This window comes from Oncorhynchus mykiss, chromosome 21, assembly GCF_057628025.1.
Source record: "Oncorhynchus mykiss isolate SJ-2025 chromosome 21, ASM5762802v1, whole genome shotgun sequence".
Classification (NCBI taxonomy): Eukaryota; Metazoa; Chordata; class Actinopteri; order Salmoniformes; family Salmonidae; genus Oncorhynchus; species Oncorhynchus mykiss.
The window spans coordinates 22,654,585-22,671,476 of record NC_143042.1 but is presented as its reverse complement, the minus strand read 5'-3'; the positions used below and the strand labels follow the sequence as shown (position 1 = coordinate 22,671,476).

Sequence of the window (16,892 nt, the reverse complement as noted above, 5' to 3'; positions counted from 1 at the left end):
ACTGTTTACGTTGAGACTGGTGTTTTGCTGGTACTATTTAATGAAGCTGCCAGTTGAGGACTTGAGGCGTCTGTTTCTCAAACTAGACACTAATGTACTTGTCCTCTTGCTCAGTTGTGCACTGGGGCCTCCCACTCTTTCTATTCTGGTTAGAGCCAGTTTGCGCTGTTCTGTGACGGGAGTAGTATACATCGTTGTACGAGATCTTCAGTTTCTTGGCAATGTGTTGCATGGAATAGCCTTCATTTCTCAGAACAAGAATAGAGTGACGAGTTTCAGAAGAAAGTTATTTGTTTCTGGCCATTTTAAGCCTGTATTCAAACCCACAAATGCTGACGCTCCAGATACTCAACTAGTCTAAAGAAGGTCCATTTTATTGCTTCTTTCATCAGGACAACAGTTTTCAGCTGTGCTAACATAATTGCAAAAGGGTCTTCTAATGATTAGCCTTTTAAAATGATAAACTTGGATTAGCTAACACAATGTGCCATTGGATCACAGGAGTGATGGTTGCTGATAATGGGCCTTCACTGTATTTCTGATAAATTTGATGTGACCCCAAACTTTTGAACGGTAGTGTATATAGATAGATATATTTTTTTACACCTTTTTTCTCCCCAATTTCGATGTATCCAATTGGTAGTTATAGTCTTGTCCCATCGCTGCAACTCCCGTACGGACTCAGGAGAGGCGAAGGTCGAGAGCCATGTATCCTCCGAAACACGACCCAGCCAAGTCGTAACTGCTTCAAGACACACTGCCCGCTTAACCCGGAAACCAGCTGCACCAATGTGTTGGAGGAAACACCGTACACCTGGCGACCGTGTCAGCGTGCATTTGCCTGGCCTGCCACAGGAGTCACTAGAGCGCAATGGGACAAGGAAATCTCGACCTGCCAAATCCTCTCTTAACCCGGATGACGCTGGGCCAATTGTGCGCCGCCTCATGGGCCTCCCAGTCATCTCCCAGCTGTGACACAGCCTGGGATTGAATCCGTGTCTGTAGTGACACCTCAAGCGCTGCAATGTAGTGCCTTAGACCTCTGCGTCACTCGGGAGGCCCCCGCAAATTGATTTTATAAAAACAATTGGTCCCCCCAGAAATGTGTCTCCGTTGAATTTCTAAATCCCGACGTGGCCCTCGAGCCAAAATGTTTGCCCACCCCTGCTCTAGACATAAATAAACAACTTTGGAATAGAATCAGATGACCACAGCTAAAGTCCAGTTTTTTTATAAGATACATTTTTTTTTATATGCAGATGGGATGGCATGTCAGAATTTCATGGTGAGCATCCAAGGAAAACAGGAGATATGCAAGGCCATTGTTAACCATTAATGACATAACCCCTGAGTCATTGTGTCAGGTTGGAACATGACGGAGTCGTCATCATTTGTTGCATTCCTTGTCGGGTCAGACATTGGAGACTTATTAGTTTTTTTTCTTGGTGCGGGGCAGTTAGCGGTGACGTTTATCATTTTCTTTTAACTGAGCTTCTCAACTCTACCAGGGTGGTGTCCACCATTTCCATCTGATGTCCCTGAGGATTCTTCAAACAAATACTCCAATAACCACATTACGTCTTTGCTTATTTCACCATGACCTCGATTTTAACATGACCTCGATTTTAAGCCTTTGTCAATGTACCTTTTTATAGTTATTATCTAACATTTCTGAAGTCACTTTATATAAAAAGATTGTGACAAAAGAGAATAATGGCATGGGGAGGGAGGCGCAGCCCTGCATGCTCTCTTTGTGATATCACTCATGACGTTTCCTTATGACCCCATCTGTCCTTTACACAAAAAAAACACCATTGGACCTTCTGGAAATGTTGTCCTAATTAGGCCAACATACTGTAAGCATAATGCAGGCGCACAATCTCATCTCTAAAAATCTATGTATAGAAAAAGTGCCTGTTATTTAGTGCAAGCTGCCCAGCCAGCCTTCGGGGAGCCTGGGGAGGCATTGTGCGCTAAAAGGTGTTTGAAGGCTCTATGTGTGGTTCTGTAATGACAAAAGGGACCAGGCGGTGAAATACCTTTTCATGCGACTGACAAGCCGTTAAATAGACACAGGAAGAGGCGAATGTTGAAAAGATAGCAGCGCCGAGAGAGGATCTCCGGGGGATCACATCCAAACATGCATGACTCACTGGGGTTCCTTCCTGTTGGTCCTCCTACGCTACTCCCTCTCCTACATGCCATAGTGCTTAAGTGGAACATGGCCCCCTTTTTGCTTTACTGCTGTTTATTTTAAAAGAAAACCTGTAAAATACTTCAGTACATGAGATGAGCAATGCATATCGTGTAAGGTAGTAAAAACCAATGAAGGTTGGCAACGCTCAAGTTTCCACTACATTCCATCCCCCTAACCAAACGCACTGGCCTGAGTGAATTCACTTAGGCTAACTCACCCACACATACAGTGGCTTTAGACATTGGTAGACATTTCCACTGCGTGCCAAACAGGCCTGTGAGACTAATAGAGGGTAAGTGAGAGATGATTTAATTGAAACTTCCTGGACGTCTGGTCCTGCAGGTCAAACAAACACCCCATTCAGTCAACTGGTGTCGGACTTCATTTGTGAGTGAAGATAATAGGTGTTGGGCTTCAATCTTTAATCTTGTCACCCAGAATCAAATGTCATGCTGGCGGGCTTCTCGATATGCCACGAGAGACTACATAATCTTAAATGGTAGAGTCGTTATCAGTTTTTTGCAATATAAAAGGAAGCCGCCACTTGTGTGATAAAGTCAAAGCGTTCTATCTCTGATCTGTCAGCACAGTGTGATGCCCATTGTTTAGATGATTGTGAAGCTACCCTTGGATCTACTTCCTATCCTCTAGGAGGTCAACTAGGAAACCTGGAAGCATTATCGTGACCCGGAAATGTTTTCATCTCCGTATTTATCAGCAGCTCATTCATCTACACCGCTCTTTAAAACATTTCATCATCAAAGCAAGATGTCACAGACAGCTCCTTAGCTCTATCTCTATGGTGAAACCACTGTCCGTTCACTGTTCCCATTAGCTAACAGTGAGATTATGGCTATCAGTTCATGTTCAATGGAGACCTTTGACTACTAGGAAAGGGAAACGCGTCCCTGACCTGTGCCCTTCATCTCACTCATTGGACTCCCGCTCCCAGCAGGTAAAGTATGATGAACCGTCAGTGACTTCCGACACATTAGGGCCAAGTAACAACCACAGTGCTTCACTGCTCTGTGCCAGAGTCCCTCTTCCCTCCCTTGCATACTGTACAGTACATATTTGGTGTACTGTCAAACCATCAGTCAGAGAAACCCCCAAAATGACTGTTGCCATGAGACACCGCACAGCAGTTGGGATACACAAGACGCATGACAGTATGGAAATAGCTCCTTAGAATTCCAGGAGGCTGAGGGAATGCAGGGTAGTCACGGTAACGGGCAGTCCTATGCTGAGCACAGTAAAAATGACTTTTCTATTTACTTTGGTCATATAAGGCTGTCTCATTGACTGACCACTGAAAGGCCTGGGCTGTTAGGAATTATTTAGGTTTACCATTCCAATGATCTATGTGCTGTCAAACTAGAAGATAAACCCAGTAACTGTACACTGTTTTATGAGTAACTGGAATCGCTGTCATTGGGTGTTTTTATATTTTGTTGACTAGCCTTCTTATCATTGTAACATGCCAGGGACACTAAAGGGGATACCTAGTTAGTTGCGTAAGTGGATACGTTCAACCAAAATGTGTGTTCCGCATTTAACCCAAACCCTCTGAATCAGAGAGGTGGGGGGGGGGCTGCCTCAATCGACGTTCACGTCCTCAGCGCCTGGGGAGCAGTTGTTGTGGGTTAACTGCCTTGCTCAAGGGCAGAAGCAGTTTTTTTCCCTCCTTGCCGGCATGGGGATTTGAACCAGCAACCTTTCGGTTACTGGCTTAACGCTCTTAATCACCAGGCTACCTGCTATCTCCAACCAGTGTGTTATTGTACTGGTAATGCACTGAGCTCCTATGCATTCATTGGCATCTAGTTGTAGTAGGATTCCACTGGCAGCTTAAAATGGGCCAGTACGTGTGTTTCCTCTTACTTAACCAGCAGTCCTTCCCAGAAACAGTTAAGGAAGGTGAGTGGGAGGAGGGGGCTTAGCTAATCGGTGAAGGATGGTGGATGGACTGGAGACCAGTGATTCATGGGTAGGGAGGTTGGAGGGCTGTGGATTCACCGGATGTAGATGTCACACTGCGTGGAGGCAACCTTATGTTCCTAGGGAATTGTGGGAACCCAAATATAGACATGATTTCACAGGAATACCCCTATTAGTTGCTGTTTTCCATATACGCATACCATAGCATGTGGTCACTATGATATCGCACTGTATGACTTAACGGTATTAATATCTGCCCACTACTATAATTACACTGAATGTGTTCACTGCATTATGTTGCGTAGATAGAGCTACAATATCCTCTGTGTATTGCATTTACAAGGACCCATGGCTTACATGCCGCAACCCTAACACACGGACTTCATTTTTGCGGTAGCATTGAACCATTGAACCAAAGCGGGTGTGGGGCTTACTGTGGCCTGTGAGTTATGGAGTATTGTCCTTTTATCCATCAGCATGCTGTCATTGTGCTTGGCTCATCTTCTACTCCCCCTCTGGTAGTGGTGAGCCAGGCCAGACCATGGCCCGTTGGGTGTGTGGACCGCGGTGTTACCGGACAAACTGCTGTGTGAGGTACCGCTGCTCATCCCAAATCCAGATTTACAGCACCACAGGAGAAGCTGCACAAACATTTATTCACAGCATCATGGGAACATTGTGCTGTTTCACACTAATGTCCTCAAATTGATAGTGATGTTTGGGCAACTGAGGATGACTAGGCCATTTTAGAAAGAGAATATGTCATAGACCTTTTTAGAGTTTCGATAAATGTTTTGTCTCACCATTACAATGGAACAGTGTTTTTGTATTTTCCTTCAACTGGTCATAAAGTGGCTGTAAGTGTTGTATATATTTGGGGAATTGGTGGCTGTAAATTCAGTTTTAAAGCAAAGTATTATACTTGGTTGTCTATAAAGGACAGTATACAAAGTGCAGATCGTGAGAAAGCAGCTTGTGATTGCTTTTGCCTAACCCAATAATGATAAATGTTGTCTTTAGAAACAGGGCGTATAGGCACACTGAGAAGACTCCCTCAATTTATTGCTTTACTGGACATGAAGCAATATACTCAAACCACACTCAAAACCCTCACGCCACACTTGCAATTCCTTGTAGCGCCCCATTGTCCCTGAGTGACTCCCTGTCACTTCTTCTTACACAGTGTGCCCTATCCAGCCCATCCTGGGTAAAAAGAGGTCAGGCCAGGGTAACCCTACCACTCTTCTACTCATGTTGTTCTCTAGACAAACCGTTTCCTTCGCCATGCTAAACGGAGCCCTTTTCCAGGTGAAGAAGTGGAGCAGCCCTGGGCTATGAGGATGGAGCAGCCCTGGGCTATGAGGATGGAGCAGCCCTGGGCTATGAGGATGGAGCAGCCCTGGGCTATGAGGATGGAGCTGCCAGGCCAGGGTTTGGTTTGAGTGAGACATCAAAAGCGAGACGGCCAGCTGCCCGGGACTCGTTCTACGGTAGAAGTTGGCTCTCTCGTTCCCTTCTGCCGGTATAAATAGAGCCAGGGTGTGCCGCATCCAGCTGTTCCAAAATATTTTTTTCCCCCCCTTGATGTTCCCTTCCCTCTCTTTCTTCCTCTGTACTGGGGCCTCATTGAAAGCAGTGGCTGTGCTGAGATTTGGGCTCTGGATTTGTGTAGTCTGCAGAAGATTCCCCTCTTTTTTGCCAAAAGGAGCTGCCTGTTCCTTCTATTGTTTTCCTCAGGTGTGCGGTAGAGTAAGAGCCAACAACTACATGCATGCACTCCCTTGTGTATGATCACATGTACTTGGCAATAAATCTTGTGAAATACAGTACAGGTCAGAGGGTAGAGCTAATATTGCACGAAATGAAAATAACCTTTTATGGCTTATGTACAGTGTCTTTGGAAAGTATTCAGACCCCTTGACTTTTTCCACATTTTGTTACATTACAGCCTTATTCTAAAATGGATTACATTTTTTTTTTAAATCCTCCGCAATCTATACACATTACTCCATAATGACAAAGCGAAAACAGGTTTTTAGAAATAAAAAACATATACCTTATTTACATAAGTATTCAGCCTTTTGCTATGAGACTCAAAATTAAGCTCCAGTGCATCCTGTTTCCATTGATCATCCTTGAGATGTTTCTACAACGTGATTGGAGTCCACCAGTGGTAAATTCAATTGACTGGACATGATTTGGAAAGGCACACACCTGTCTATATAAGGTCCCACCATTGACACTGCATGTCAGAGCAAAAACCAAGCCATGAGGTCGAAGGAAGTGTCCGTAGAGCTCCGAGACAGGATTGTGTCAAGGCACAGATCTGGGGAAGAGTAACACAAATATTCTTCATCATTGAAAGTCCCCAAGAACACAGTGGCCTCCATCATTCTTAGGTGGAAGAAGTTTGGAACCACCAAGACTCTTCCTAGAGCTGGCCACCCGGCCAAACTGAGCAATCGGGGGAGAAGGGCTTTGGTAAGGGAGGTGACCAAGAACCTGATGGTCACTCTGACAGAGCTCTAAAATTCCTCAGTGGAAATGGCAGGACCTTCCAGAAGGACAACCATGGTTCCCAAGTGGCGCAGCAGTCTAATGCACTGCATCTCAGTGCTAGAGGTGTCACTACAGACCCTGGTTCGATTCCAGGCTGTATCACAACTGGCCGGGATTGAGAGTCCCATAGGGCGGAGCACAATTGGCCCAGTGTCGTTAGGGTTTGGCGGGTGTAGGCCGTCATTGTAAATAAGAATTTGTTCTGAACTGACTTGCCTAGTTAAATAAAATTAAAATCTCTGCAGCACTCCTCCAATCAGGCCTTTATGGTAGAGTGGCCAGACAGAAACCACTCCTCAGTAAAAGGCACATGACAGCCCGCTTGGAGTTAGCCAAAAGGCACCTAAAAACTCCCAGACCATGAGAAACAAGATTCTCTGGTCTGATGAAATCCAGATTGAACTCTTTTCCTGGAATGCCAAGCGCTATGTCTGGAGGAAACCTGGCACCATCCCTACGGTGAAGCATGGTGGTAACAGCATCATGCTGTCAGCAGCAGGGACTGGAAGACTAGTCAGGATCGAGGCAAAGATGAACAGGACAAAGTACAGAGATCCTTGATGAAATCCTGTTCCAGAGTGCTCAGGACCTCAGACTAGGGGCGAAGGTTCACCTTCCAACAGGACAACGAGCCTAAGCACACAGCACACAGCAAACACAACGCAGGAGTGGCTTCAGGGACAAGTCTCTGAAGGTCCTTGAGTGGCCCAGCAAGAGTCTGGACTTGAAGCCGATCGACTATCTCTGGAGAGACCTGACAATAGCTGTGCAGCGACGCTCCCCATCCAACCTGACAGAGCTTGAGAGGATCTGCAGAGAAGAATGGGAGAAACTCCCCAAATGCAGGTGCCAAGCTTGTAGCATCATACCCAAGAAGACTCTAAGCTGTAATCACTGCCAAAAGGTTATTCAACAAAGTACTGAGTAAAGGGTCTGAATACTTACATAAATGTGATTATTGAATTTTTTTGCAGAAATTTCAAAAACAGTTTTTGCTTTGTCGTTATGGGGTATTGTGTGTAGATTGATCAGGGGTAAAAACGATTTAAATCAATTTTAGAATAAGGCTGTAGCGTAATAAAATGTGGAAAATGTCAACGGGTCTGAATACTTTCTGAAGGCACTGTATATCCAATCATATTTTCATGCTTGTTTAAGCTTTAAATTTTGCCCCACGCTTCCTAAAGTGAGCATTAGCACAATTGGTAACAACAACATCATCAATTCAGGAGAGTACTCTCACCCTTCCCTTTAGGCTTATCTCACCCCACCTTAGGTGCTAATAACCTTGTAATGGGCCTTGCATGTTATCAGGCTACATCATGCTGTGTATGTTATTCACACAGTAATGTAGGTTGAACATTTAAGTGATAATCAACAACGCATGTACAGTATGATTTTCAGCTCAGTGAATCTATGGCAGTTGATTGATGCCATGAATCACCCAATTGGTACAATGTTTATTTTTTGATTCAGTCTTACATTATCTAAACTAATTTCATTCAGCCCAACACCATTTATACTGTAGTTATGCTCGCAAATACAATACTTAATAAATTATAGTAAGTTGAGGACCTACGGGCAGAGTCCCAACCTGGAAACTGTCTGTATTCAGGCTTTCCCATTTAACTCTGAGTGGCGGACTGCTACGTCAGAGTGGCCACTCAGTGGTGGATTTCCCAACAGCCCTTCTCTTCCTGTTCAATAAATGTCCTGGGGCAACACCAATCTACTACATCCACTGTGTGTCCCGGGACTCCTGACTGTGTCAGAACAACTCTCTCCTTTCACTTCTAGCTGGGGGATTCTTGACTCTATGGTCTGTACTTCCTCATCCGGACAGATGTTAATAGAGAAGGAAACCGTCACTTTCCAGAGGCCTTTAGAACTCCACAGTATTAGCACCTGTTCTATGTTCCCGGCCTTGTTTCATTTGCTTAGCCCACTTTCTTTCTTCTCTCCTTATTTGTTAATCCATTGGGCCACTTTAGGGCTTTGGCTCTGGATATGGATTTGACTTTTACAGTCTATTAGTCCTAGAGGGAATGGTGCTTTTAAAGGCAGGGTGTGAGGGGTTCAAAACCATTTCCTTTGCTCCTCATTTAGGCCTTCACTATAACACACTTTCCAGTTCTCTTACGCGCCACTACAACTAAATAGTTTTGTTGTTGTGTGACTGTAGAGTCCCCTCATTGGTCAGTGTTTTGGAGGGATACTTGAGTATTTCAATTTGGCTGTCCTATCACATCTTAACCCTGTTTGCAAAATTGGATCATTTACTGTTACCAACTGTTTGAAGGCCTACTTCTGACTTTCAATGAAACTTTCTAAACCCTCTCAGTGCAAATTGCCTGTTGAACCCCCCCTTTTAAATTGAGTAAACAAAGTTTGATACCAGTCGTCTGTTCTATCAGCAACCAGGACCTCGACCATCTGCTCAACTCCCGTTGCCAAATTGACTTTTGGAATGTTTATTTTTACCCATCGCCTCATTAGCATATTGTATAAATGAAAAACCCATCAGAGCTGTGCAAAGACAAACACCCAGCAATCTGTCATGTAATGTGTTTATGGGCTTGCGTGAAATTGGGAAAGTCGTTCAAATTGTTCAACTTCTGGACAAAGCTCATAAACACATTTTACTTTTACTTTCCCGAAACTTTTACTGCAATTTCTAAACATCATAAATCAATCAAAACATGAGAAATCAACAACTGCATCACAAGAAGAGGTATGAGTAATTACATAAACTGTCAAGTTGTGTACATGCAACTGACGCGAAAACTGGTTGTTCCTCGTCCAAACTATCTGTTGAAGACCTTTCGGGCAGAAACCTAATGTTTTGAACTAGAACTCCAATAAAAGTGACATTTTCTGCTATCAAACAATGTTTTCTCTGTATGCCTACACTAAGAGGCCAATGACCAGAGGTTCACAGCTTTCCTGATCCCAGGATCGAGTGACTTTGCTGGGTGTAATTGCATACATTGCCTCCTTACTTCTGCTGACACTTTTCCAAAGACCCAGTGTATTGTAGCCTAACCCTGGAGAATGTGACATCTCTTTCCCTTTTAGACGGAGAGGAATGCCCTGCAACACTGATCGTTTTTGCAAGACTGGTGCTGCCAAAGGCCCCGTCTGTCCCAATTATGTTGGTTCTCACTTTTTTCAAATGTAGAAGCCAGCTGAAATGTAGCTAGGTTAGTGAATTGATTAGCACTAATAGCCCTGCTGCATGACTCTTACTGAACCACCACAGCAAAGTTGGATTGAAATAGCAACTGTTTTGGTAGTGGTAGTGTCTATTCTTCTACTTAGGCTATGCATTGGGGGGTATGACATAACCTACACGCATATGTGTTTACCTAAAATAGATTACCTCTGAGTGAAGTTGTGGCCATGTTCTGTCATTAAATCATATTGAATCATGACTTCGTATGAATCATATCCATTTGCACAATATTTTCTCAACATTTGTCAGTGTATTCCTCAGAACACTGTGCAGATGTGCGAAGATGACTTCGAAAATATCTCTGAACGGCCAGCCGTTCCCTCAATTAGAAGTGCCATGGACATTGCATACTTCTAACCTCTTCCTTGCCTCTCTTCGAAACCCATGAACCATTCGCAGGTGCATTGGCCAAAGTGTTCAGAATCTTCACCATCAAATACATCTCCATCACAAACCTGGTGTTCGGTATTCTCAGGAAACTTCCACTCTGGAAACTTCCATCCCTGAAAATAGGTATGGAAGTCTGTCTGTTTTCCAGACAGATGTTTCCCTCATGGAAACGCACTCCGATCAGGATGGATCCCAATGGAAGCCAGATGACCCTGAATTCCATGACAATAATTATCATGCCCCATTAGCAGTCTAACGACTTACGATGTCATACACTGAGCATCCGATCTATAGTTTGCGGGGGCTCATCAGTAGCACAAGGCTTACCATTACTGTAAATGCAACTTAAACGGTGTGTTGTCTGGGTGGGAGATGTGTGTTATGTCTACGACTTAATTCAGTTCCTTTCTGAAAGTACAACTACAAAGGCCGTGGCACGTTTATCTTGTGTCGTGACTTGGCTATGATGAAGTGTAGTGGTTTGCTTACAAAGAAGTTCACAAAGTGTACATGTGGGTCTGAAGATGGCGATGATAGATGGTTGGCTCTAGGTTAAGAGTGTTTTCTTGATGCCCAAACTCTTGTGCATTTACCACACCAAGCACAATCAAAGACCTCAGAGAAACCACTGAATAACCTGATGAACAAGAGGATGTTCTGACAGTCTGGTGTGGAATATGTAGTTAACCATCCATTCACTTACCCGTTAAAATTTCTATGGAAAATATTAATCCTCAACTTCCAGGTTTTAATCTTGATTTTGTAAAAGATTCATCAATCCGCCGAACACTGTTTCAAGTTACTACGGCACATACATTGCCTTGCAAAAGTATTCGGCCCCCTTGAACTTTGCGACCTTTTGCCACATTTCAGGCTTCAAACATAAAGATATAAAACTGTATTTTTTTGTGAAGAATCAACAACAAGTGGGACACAATCATGAAGTGGAACGACATTTATTGGATATTTCAAACTTTTTTAACAAATCAAAAACTGAAAAATTGGGCGTGCAAAATTATTCAGCCCCCTTAAGTTAATACTTTGTAGCGCCACCTTTTGCTGCGATTACAGCTGTAAGTCGCTTGGGGTATGTCTCTATCAGTTTTGCACATCGAGAGACTGAATTTTTTTCCCATTCCTCCTTGCAAAACAGCTCGAGCTCAGTGAGGTTGGATGGAGAGCATTTGTGAACAGCAGTTTTCAGTTCTTTCCACAGATTCTCGATTGGATTCAGGTCTGGACTTTGACTTGGCCATTCTAACACCTGGATATGTTTATTTTTGAACCATTCCATTGTAGATTTTGCTTTATGTTTTGGATCATTGTCTTGTTGGAAGACAAATCTCTGTCCCAGTCTCAGGTCTTTTGCAGACTCCATCAGGTTTTCTTCCAGAATGGTCCTGTATTTGGCTCCATCCATCTTCCCATCAATTTTAACCATCTTCCCTGTCCCTGCTGAATAAAAGCAGGCCCAAACCATGATGCTGCCACCACCATGTTTGACAGTGGGGATGGTGTGTTCAGCTGTGTTGCTTTTACGCCAAACATAACGTTTTGCATTGTTGCCAAAAGGTTCAATTTTGGTTTCATCTGACCAGAGCACCTTCTTCCACATGTTTGGTGTGTCTCCCAGGTGGCTTGTGGCAAACTTTAAACGACACTTTTTATGGATATCTTTAAGAAATGGCTTTCTTCTTGCCACTCTTCCATAAAGGCCAGATTTGTGCAATATACAACTGATTGTTGTCCTATGGACAGAGTCTCCCACCTCAGCTGTAGATCTCTGCAGGTCATCCAGAGTGATCATGGGCCTCTTGGCTGCATCTCTGATCAGTCTTCTCCTTGTATGAGCTGAACGTTTAGAGGGACGGCCAGGTCTTGGTAGATTTGCAGTGGTCTGATACTCCTTCCATTTCAATATTATCGCTTGCACAGTGCTCCTTGGGATGTTTAAAGCTTGGGAAATCTTTTTGTATCCAAATCCGGCTTTAAACTTCTTCACAACAGTATCTCGGACCTGCCTGGTGTGTTCCTTGTTCTTCATGATGCTCTCTGCGCTTTTAACGGACCTCTGAGACTATCACAGTGCAGGTGCATTTATACGGAGACTTGATTACACACAGGTGGATTGTATTTATCATCATTAGTCATTTAGGTCAACATTGGATCATTCAGAGATCCTCACTGAACTTCTGGAGAGAGTTTGCTGCACTGAAAGTAAAGGGCCTGAATAATTTTGCACGCCCAATTTTTCAGTTTTTGATTTGTTAAAAAAGTTTTAAATATCCAATAAATGTCGTTCCACTTCATGACTGTGTCCCACTTGTTGTTGATTCTTCACAAAAAAATACAGTTTTATATCTTTATGTTTGAAGCCTGAAATGTGGCAAAAGGTCGCAAAGTACAAGGGGGCCGAATACTTTTGCAAGGCACTGTACATATATAGTACGGAAATAGTTCTGAGGTTTTGCAATGCCGATTTCAAACGGGCAGATCAAATCCACTCAGGCCAGGTGTGTGATTACAGTCAGTTATTTGTGTGTTCTTCATTCGTCTCTCAAGGCCAAGTTAATCTTTGAGTAGGGTTTTATGTGAACAGGCTGTCTTTGGTTTTGATGCCAGGAGATCTTTTTGAACAGCGGCCTGGGTCAGGGTCCCCCTGCTCTCCTCCTCTCCTCGTCTGCTTAAGTCTTTTCGCTGCTGTCCGCTTCCTTGATGTGGCAGCTTTGAATGGCCATCATAAAAATTAAGAGATCATACATATGCGGGGATGGATGCACCATGTGTTGCGTTGGATAATTGATGCGCCCCCTTAGAATGACTCTACCCCCTTGAATCAGAGCTTGATAAGTACCTATTTACAATTGTACATCTAAGTACTTATCCATCTGGCCACTCTCCTAGCTAATGGGCTAATGTGGTGGAGAATGTGTTTTGTTTGACCTTTCACCTGCCCTCTTAGATCTCCTTTTTGTCTAGCCGCTCATTGTTTTATTAATTGCCAACCAACATCTGAAGTTTTACGATAAATGTTTTCCAGTACCACTGTTACATTGTACATTATATTAGACCCAGACCTCGACTTCACAAGGATCCTTGGGCAATTATAATGGTCAAATAACTTTTTAGGTCCCTCCATTTTATAAATGTGGTGATTCACTAAGGATGGTTATTTGGGCACAAAAGTTACGGGATAATTAGCCTCGTCCAACATGATGACACTTGCAAAGGCAGGGTCGTTGGATGACTCATGTCCCCTCTGTTCAACGTGCTGCCCTTTAGTTTGTGGGAAATTCCATGGGTCCAACAGACTGGACAAAATTATTCAATGTTTTATCTATTTGTCTACATGCCGACGACCCATCGTTCCACTGAGCTCAACTTTAGAATTGAGTGAGGTGTGGGGATTTAAGAATGTGACGGAGGTGTTTGGAGGTTAGGGAAGTGTGATTCATGACAGCCTTCGGCCCTAAATGATCCAAATGTCTGACTTTCACACACACAAAAAAAATATATATATATATGACTGAGTGTTTTGGCCCGATTGATGGGCTTCCCTGAAGTATGTGCCAGACCTGGTCGTCTGGTGCGTTACTGTAAATGACGGCAACCTCATGTTGTGAAACCAAACCTAGACTGGTGAAATCACTGGCCGTATAATTAGATTTTGTGTGTGTTTTCTCAATTACTTGACCATACTGAACACATTGTTAATGGTTTTCGGGTGGGAACAGGAAAGGCAAGTACAGTAATTCATGCAGCTGTAAGAAAACAAAAGCCGAGACAAATCAAAATGTACATGTCTGAAAGCTCATAAGCACGTCTCAGTCTGAGTTGGTTTTATGCCAGGTTTAGTGCCCAGACGTATTTGATCTTCCTTCTGATGTTCCGCGCTGCCAGTGTAACCTCATTAGATAGGATGTGGTCTCTTCCCTCCACCGTGTCTCCCGTCATTGCCACATTGATGGGAATGACTGGGAGATTTTCAGATTACACATCCAGACAGAGTTGGCGGCCACAAATCTGCCCACCCAAAACCACTTCTGTCATTTTAGGACAAGCCCCCACAGCGAAACCACTGTCCTCAGTCATTCTCATACACATGTTATATCAGGTGTCTCCCTGCTACATAGCTCACATGTGCCGAATACAAAATAATTCAGCTTGCGTCTGAGGCTTAGTGAATGTGCTTTTCTCTGGCATTGATGGAAATTTCCATTTAAAAAATGGAAATACCAACCACAAACGGCCAGGAGAACTGTTGATCGGTAGGTAGCTTTTATTTTACCTTTATTTAACTAGGCAAGTCAGTTAAGAACAAATTCTTATTTTCAATGACGGCCTAGGAACAGTGGGTTAACTGCCTGATCAGGGGCAGAACGACAGATTTGTACCTTGTCAGCTTGGGGATTTGAACTTGCAACCTTCCGGTTACAAGTCCACCGCTCTAACCACTAGGCTACCTATTGAGAGGTACATTGAGGAGTCCATTTGTCTTTCTATGAGCCAATGTGTTTCACCTACACAGAGGATACTTATTATCTGGGTCCTGAGGCTCTTTGTACCATTTTTAGGGATTTCAAGTGGTTGACTCACTAGTATTAATGGATTGTGTAATCATGATTTAAAACGCACAGTTTGAAAGTAGATTATAAATTCACAATTACACTTCCAACTCACACAAAGTGGTTTTCAGCCTATTATGGATGCAAGTTAGATTGTGTTATCTTGTACAGCTTGGGGCTGTAGTTTCACGATCTCTCAACATGGTTGGCACTGATGTCCTAGCAACCTTGTGTCTGTCGATGATTAACACTAAACAGACAACATCCATCCAGACAGGGGGGGGGGTCTTCTCTGTTCTGTTCAGTCCTGTCCACTGACAGCCAGACGAGGGGTGGATAAAACGATAGCAGCAGCTGCCTTTGCCCTAGCAGATCTGTCAGGCCTGAGCTCACAGCTGTGTGCGTACTCTGGCTGTGTGCCCTCTGCTCTGACTGAAAATCTCTCATCTGCTTATCTAAATGTTTTCTCTCGGAGTGTGCCAGGAAGAGTGTGTTCTTATATCCAGGCCCACCGTATAATGCTGATGTTATATCGTACTGTAAGATTGCAATAAAAATGTAAGTGATGTTACATACACACCCCATTCGTGTTGTTCAGGTAATGTACTCAGAAGAATACTTTAGACAAATTAACTGTTTTTACCATACCACGACTTGATATGCCATAGTATTAACACCACCATAACACTGTTAACTGACCAGGTTTCTCTAGTGTCTGCCTAGTGTAATATACAGTTGAAGTCGGAAGTTTACACACACTTAGGTTGGAGTCATTAAAACGTGTTTTTCAACCAATCCACAAATTTCTTGTTAACAAACTATAGTTTTGGCAAGTCTGTTAGGACATCTACTTTGTGCACGACACAAGTAATTTTTCCAACAATTGTTTACAGACAGATTATTTCACTTATAATTCACTATCACAATTCCAGTGGGTCAGAAGTTTACATACACTAAGTCGACTGTGCCTTTAAGCAGTTTGGAAAATTCCAGAAAATGTCATGGCTTTAGAAGCTTCTGATAGGCTAATTGACATCATTTGAGGCAAAAGGCGTGTGCGAGGAAGGAGGGCTACAAATCTGCCTCAATTACACCAGCTCTGTCAGGAGGAATGGGCCAAAATTCACCCAACTTATTGTGGGAAGCTTGTGGATGGCTACCCGAAACGTTTGACCCAAGTTCAACAATTTAAAGGCAAATGCTACCAAATACTAATGGAGTGTATGTAAACTTCTGTAATGAAAGAAATAAAAGCTGAAATGAATCATTCTCTGTATGTGAACTTCCGACTTCAACTGTACGTTTGTCGGAATGCATGTAACTGATGTGATTGCGTTGATACAGTCTAATCTAACTAAAGGGGGCTGTTACATTGAGACTCAAACTCTAAAACTCTCCAGTGAGTCTATATCATCTCTGTGTGCCATTTCAAACAATAGGAGATTTAGAAATTGGTTTCAAACTGGATAAGCCCTCTCTTTAGATTACATTTCCATCTAACAATGGTATCAGGGGATCTATCAGTGGCAAGAATGTGTTTTTAAAGAACACGTTTGAAGTCGTCTGTTGACGTTTCCTCCTCCTCTCACATTGCACACCATGCTATGAGAGAGCCCATGACGCCTGCGGTGGGGCTGGGTTGTCTAAACCCATCCCAAGAAGCTTTGGCTTTGGTCTCGCTCTTTCTCGTTTCCCAGAACTTCTCTTTTGTGTAATAAACCAACATTTTTCAGAAAATACCTCATGCTTCCCTAAATTGGGTGGCTTTAAGTTCAACGCGGTAGTTCCATAATGGTCTTTGAGAAGTCTTTCACTTTAAATTAGGTTTTTGATTCTATACCATACGTCAGGTCTGAGCTATGCCTCGCAATTAAGTTTAGGGAGGAACTTGTGTTTTGCTTTTAGTAGTCAGTCACTCACATGGACAGCGCAGTTCAATCATAGCCAAGTCATAGTCTGGAGCCCTTGTCAATCAAATTAGGTATAGATAGATACTGGTTATAATTATTTG

The 16,892-nt window shown here is 43.3% G+C and overlaps 1 protein-coding gene across 1 annotated transcript in view; it reads left to right on the top strand.

Moving 5' to 3' along the window:
• The window catches only part of LOC110500248 (synapsin-3), a 124,948-nt gene that overhangs the window by 76,744 nt on the left and 31,312 nt on the right, over positions 1–16,892 (top strand). The window lies entirely within an intron of this gene.